Raw genomic sequence first — 6970 nt, forward strand, 5'->3', positions numbered from 1 at the left:
TGGTAAGAGGAATATATACATTGTGAAGTATTTACAATGTAATCACGTTGGCCCTCCGATAAGATGGCTAAGGCCAGGTGGTAGTGGAGATTAATGGATCCTAATGACCCACTGTTGAGTCTCACTCCATTACTTAAACCCTCAAAATAACTCTCTTATCTTGTTTCTCTATTTCAAGAACTCTCAGTCTTGAAGAGGAGTTTTCAAAGTTTACAACTTGATGATGGCTGTCTGATGCTTATCCATTAGAGTGGTTAGCCAACTCTCTAAAGTGAAATTGCAGGGTTCCACCATCTTGGGAGAAAAGTTTGCTTCATTTTTTTTTTTGAAACTAAATGAGGTTAGTGAGTCACTTTCCCCATGTAGAATAGTATATACAAAGTATTAATGTAAGGGTTACAATGGGTCTTGTGGTAAGAAAAGAAAAGGAAGGATGGGAATAGGTTGATGAGACCTACTATGATTGCTTTAAAACAAGTGCTATAAAATTTTTCATGCAATGCACATGCTTAGAGAGATAATATTTTCTGTGTCCTAGGGTACCAGCTAGGTGGGGCAAAGCAGCAAGATGAACTCACGAAGATCATCTCCCTTTGCGTTCTTTGTGCAGTCTTGTATGGGGAAGTAATTATCTGAACAGTCTCCCAGCAGCTTTGAGTCTCAAAATGGAATAGCCTATTATTTCTCTCTTTCCATAATGTCCACAAGGTCATCGAGATGAGCACGTTGAAGGCTCTGGGTTTTGTTGCTTTCCTATTTTTATATCTCCAGTCATGCCACAGTTTGTCTATATCATGTGGAAGGTCGAATATATAGCATTTATGGATCGAGCAGCAGTTTCAAAACCTCCAAAGAATAGTTACATCGAAGCATTATATGATCAATCGATTCACTTTCAATGTAACATAAGGTACATCTACTTGGTCCAGTGAAATATTTTTTTAAAGAATTTCTGTTATAAGAATTTTGTGGTGGTAGCATAGCCAATCAAATAATTTATATTTATCGGGGATTGGCAGTCTCCAAATGATTTTTTCAAGATGGGAAACCACACGATGAGACCATGAAAGTGCATTTTGAAAACCATTTCTAGAATCTCTTATCCTTAAGATTCATTAGTCAGATAGTTGACAAAGTTTCACTCAAAAGATGAAGATTTTCTTGAGCTATTTAAGGTAAGGGCCTTCTGAAATTGTGAGACCAATCTTGCTTATTCATAAAGGCCGCAATCGTGCTATTTTTATCTATGGTGAACCAGTATAAGATAGAGAAGTGAGTTCTAAGACTAAGATCAGAGATCCAGTTGTCATCCTAAAATAGAGTAAGATGCCCATTTTCAACCAATACATAGGTAAAAGTTAACATAGTGTTGCTAGCATCCAAGACACATCTCCAGAAGATTGAAGCTTTCCATCTAAGGTATGAGGATGTGGTTAGAGAAATACTTCTAGAGTAATAGCAGTGCCTAACCAGTGCTTTCCAAGGCCCTTGATTATTCGAGTAAAGTCTATCCCACCACTTGAAAAGAAAAGCAAGATTAAATGCTTTGAGATTAATAACTCCTAGTCCTCCCAAGGCTTTTTGGGTGACAAATATAGGACTAGTTCGCCAAGATTTTGAAGTTTGAATGTTGTTTACCTCCATTCCAAAGGAAGTTCTGAAAGATGATGCCAATTTTCTTAATGATAGAATCCAGTATATGAGCAATTGACATCCAATAGATTGGGATCACCCTTAGAATTAAGTTGATTAGGGTGAGGCATCCAGCAGTAGATAAAATGGTTTTTTTCCTGCCAGCAAGCTTACGGTTGATCTTTTTCACTAAAAAATCTAATGGATTCTAGTGACTTATAATGGAGAGGTATTCCAAGATATTAAATTGAGAATTCAAAGTTTTTGTAGTCCAACATGGCTGCACAACCCAGAGCTTCCTTTTGGTTTAATCCCAATCCCACCAACTGTGACTTGGAGAAGTTGATTTTTAGACCTGAACTTGATAGTGTTGAGTTGAGGCCTTGATGCATGGCAAAAGATCATAGTATCATTTGCATATTGGATGGAGTGCATGCTGCTTGGAAGATGTTTGGATCTAACTGGATCTAAGAGATTCTCTACAATTGCTTGCTCCAACATTCGATGAAGGATATCAGCAATCAAAATATAAAGGAGAGAGGAGAGTGGATTATCTTGTTTAAGTCCTTTCTTGTTGGTAAACCATCTTCCTAGGTTCCCATTGAGGATGATGGCAGAGCGCGAAGATGTGAGAATTTTAGATATCCAAGATATAAACTTTGGATCAAAACCTTACTTTTGAAGCAATATAAATAAGGTATCCCATGAGATGCTATCAAAGGCTTTTCAAAGTCGATTTTAAATAAAATACCTTCCTTTTTAGTGATTCTAAAATGATTGATAAGTTCAGATGTTGAGGCAAAACTTTTGAAGATAATCCTTCTTTTGATGAATATAGATTAGGAGGGACCTACCAAGGTATCAATCACACTACTTAATTTGATCAAAAGCAACTTAGAGATGATTTTGATTATTCCATTTTCAAGACTAATAGGTCTGAAATCCTTTACTGATGGATAATCAGCTTTCTTAGGAATAAGAGTAATATATGTGTAGTTTAGTCTAGTAAGATCAGCTATCCTAGTGATGAGATCTGTAAAGATCTACAAAATGTCCCCCTTGACAATGTCCCAATATCATTAATAGAAGGAGATAGGAAAGGCCTCCGGACCTGGGGCTTTGTTAGCTGTAAGAGAGAAGATCGCATTCCAAATTTTTTCCTTTGAAAAGTTGGCTTCGAGACACTGCAGATCAATTGACCCCTCCAAATAGAGCTTTTCTCAGCTCACTTCAACATTTTTTGAGCCAAAAGAACCTAGGAGGGCCTGAGTAACATGAAAAGAAAGCTTGATGAATGTCATCTTATTTTGAAATGCAATTCCCATTCTCGTATATCTCCTGGATATAATTCTTCCTCTTACGATTACTAGCAGTTGTGTAGAAGTATCTAGTGTTTCTATCACCTTCTTTGATCCACTAGTCTCTTGACTGTTGTCTCCAATAACACTCTTCTTGGCCTGAGATATCTTTGAGTAGATATTTGAGTTGAGTTTCTTGGAGTCTCTCTTCAGCCGAGAGTCCAACTTCTTCCAGCTTATCTAAAGTATCTATTTTGAAGGATAGCTCACTTTTTCTCCAAAAAATATCATTCATAGCAATTTTGCTCCAACGTTGGAGAGTTTTTATAAGGTGTCTTAACTTAAGGATGATGATAGCACAAGGATCTAAGATATGTGTGCATTTAGCCTAGGATGATCTGATGATATTCTCAAAGTCAAGATAACTATCCCAGAAATCTTTGAATTTGAATACTATTTGTCTTCCAATGGATGAAGTGGCTGGAGGAGAAAGGCAAATCTTCAGAGGCATATGGTCAGATGTAGTTCTTGCCAACATGGAACAGTTTGTGAGAGGAAAACTATTGTGCCACTGCAAGCTGATAAATCACCTATTGGATTCGGTTGATTGGCTTTTTCCTGAGATTCGACCAGGTGAATTTTCTTAAAGCCAAATTGATTTCGATCACTTTTAGATCGTTTAGTAGATTATTGAATGTTTGAGAAGAGAAAGTACTACTTTCACAACCTAGCCTATCCTCAGGGTGCCTAGCGATGTTGAAATCACCCAGTATGATCCAAGGCATCAGAATTCCATGTTTAAGATGCCTGAGTTTAGTGACCTTTTCCTTATGATCAGAAGGGCCATATATGTTGGTGATCATCTAATGAACATTAGAATTTATCTTTTGGATCTGAGTTGTTAGGGAGAACCAGCCTCTATGAAAGTGAGAGCCAAGAAGGACTAAGCTTTTCTAGCATGTAATGATACCACCAGATGAATGCTCTATTTTCTTAATGTCCCAGTGATCAAAATCTTTCCTGCAAGATGATTTTAGTAGCTTCTCATCAAAGGTTTGAAGCTTAGTTTCTTGAAAGTAGGCAATACAGCATTTAGATAAGTGGATCGAGTCTTTAACGATGCACTGTTTTGGGGGTTGACCCAATCCTCCCACATTCCAGCATAGAATTATCATGATTTGGAAGTTAAACATCAAAGATTATGCAAATTGAAGGGAGATAACTTGTATTAACTGAAGAGTCTAAAAACATACTTCTACAAGAGTGCAGACTACAAAAGACAGGGATCCATCCACCGATCACAGTAGGGCATGGGGTTAGAGTGGAAGGGACAAATCAGAGAGTTGGCTACACAAAATATGGGACACTGCTTGCTAAAATAAAGTTGTGATCGTCATTATATTTCATGTTGTGCTAGTCGGCAACCCAGCAGTCGATTTGTTGCAGCATTCTTGCTCGAGCACTTTGATCTTGCTGATTGGGTCACAACTGTAATCAGCACTGAAATTGACACTGCAGGCAGCGTCGAGTTTGACAAGATCATCTATAGTCAAAAAGTTGATGAAAAGAATGTCTTTCTCGAAGATGAAGTCGATCTCGAGTCCAAGAGTCTTAGCTTTCTTATTGCGAAGGCGAGCACTTGTCTTGGTCACAGGAGAAGGTGACGGGGTGGGACGAAGGATGGAGGAGTTACTAGGGATACAAGGCAGGCGGCTGAGGTCATTCTTTAGGTTGCAGAAGATATAACGAACTAAGACAAGATCGACTGAGCCAGAAGAGAGTTTAGATGGGGTAAGGCTAGATGAGATGTGGGTGGTATGACACAGGTCCTTGTCGGAGAGAGTAGATGGTTTTGAATTTAAACTTGAAATAGAGATGGCCAATAGAATAATGAGGAGATGGTTGGGCTTAAGTAAGAGGTGGGACAAGTAAGGTGGTGTAGGGGACCGATAAAATAATGAAGAAGAGGCTGCTATCTTCTGACAATCTATGACAAGAGTAGCTTGAGAGGGGAAGGTGCCAACAGTCAAAATGAGAGAATTTTGAAACATAGGAGGTGCTGATGTCAGCACCGATGATGAAGATGGGGCGGTCTGACCTGACAGCCAATGGAGGTTCCTCCTTTCTAGCAAGCTGGTGTTGGAGAGAGGGCATGGTTGATGCAGTGAGGGATGACCAGCTCTTTGATCCAAAGAGCAAAACTAAAACTCGGCTTCATCTTCATCCATCCCTTCATGGTCATTATCTTGAGAGAAGCTGTTATCCTCAAAGGAGTTGCACTACAACAGAACAGAATATTAGCGACGCAAAAAATTCATTGCTAATACTAGATTTTCATCGATAATAGTTATTAGTGACAAAATTATTGTCGCTGATATTTAGTCACAAATAATGGTATCGTTGATAATTTTTACAATGAAAATAATTTTCATTGCCAATAATCGATATTACCGACCAAAAATTTTCATCATTAAAAAAAGTTTTTTTTTGAAAACTATTCACGATGAAAAATTTTCATCCTAAAAATAGTAATTTATGATAAATTATTATGTCGCTAATAAAAAATAATTTAAAAAATTATTTATGATGAAATACTTTCATCGCTATTAATTTAATTAAATTTTTTTATAAAATTTAGATTTATAAAAAAAATATTAGTGATGTAAAAGTTTCATCGCAAATACGATAATTTTTGATAAAAAAATTTATTGCTACTAATTTAATAATTATTTACAATGAAACTATTTTTATTGCTAATAATTGAATATAAAATTTTAATATTTTTAAATTTATTAAAAAATATTTACGACCAATTATTTTCATTGCTAATAAGTTTTTTGGCGACCAAAATATCATCGAAAATAATTCCATCGTCAAAAATTTACACATAATTTTTTTTTAAAATAATTAATGAATATATATTTTTAATTTATATTTATAATATTTTTAATTTTTAATTTATAAAATTAAAATAAAAAATTTATATATTAAATTTATAAATAAATTTTATCATTTTATTATATTAAATTAAAATTATAAGAGGTGTAAAATAAAAATAAAAAACAACATAAACAGACCGTCAGATGTCGGCATCTGTAGAAGGAGAGTGGGCTGGAGAAGGAGAGCGCTCGAAAGAGCTCGGACTGGCCTGCTACTGTCTCATCAGTGGCATCATCCACTCCATCTGTGCCATCCATTCCATCATCTGGATCTAGAGCAGCTGGTACTCATCGATGCATGTAGCCAACTCATCAGCTCGCTGCTCAGCCTACTGTCGATTCTCAGTAGCCTACCTCTATATCTTCACCAATCGAGCATCGTAGACAGCATAGATGTCAGTCCTGGACGAGCGTGAGGATGAGGGAGCACTGATCTCATGCCTTAGACCCCTAACATAATAGGATCTCGTACCAAGCACCTAATCACAGATCTCATCATCTGTAGGTGTGGTCGAGGCCTCAGGGGTAGGCTGGGATCTAATGCCTATCATACGATCCTGAAAATTAAAGTTATAGCTATTTTAATATTATATTAAAAATCAAACTATAAATAAAAAATAATTAAAAAAATTTACAAAAAGCTCTTGACTCCCCGTCGTCCACTCTCCTGACCGTCGCTAGTGGGTCCACTAGTAGATATCGATCCTACCAAGAAGCTCGCCACTCTTTGTATCTCTCTGTAATTTGAGAATAATTAATTAAAAAATTTTTAAATAGTTAGAGAGTTAAAATATGTTAATTAAAAATTACTTATCATCTGCTCCATATGACGAGCGAACGACTTCGAACCCCCATAAGACACGGTCTGTCTCGCTCGATTTGCGATGTTGTGGGCATAACGTCTCTGTACAGTTAGTAGTCAAATTAGTAGGTAACAAATTGAATTTAATAATAAATGATTCAATCATTAAATTTTTTTAAAAAAAATTTGAATGTGTAACCTGATATGCTGGATCCTCATAATACCAGCATACGAGAGCCCAATCATCCACTGATGCTATCATATGGCCGCTGCTGCACTGCCTCCACCCCATAGTCCTG

The sequence above is a fragment of the Elaeis guineensis genome, chromosome 5 (assembly GCF_000442705.2).
Source record: "Elaeis guineensis isolate ETL-2024a chromosome 5, EG11, whole genome shotgun sequence".
NCBI classification, from domain to species: domain Eukaryota; kingdom Viridiplantae; phylum Streptophyta; class Magnoliopsida; order Arecales; family Arecaceae; genus Elaeis; species Elaeis guineensis.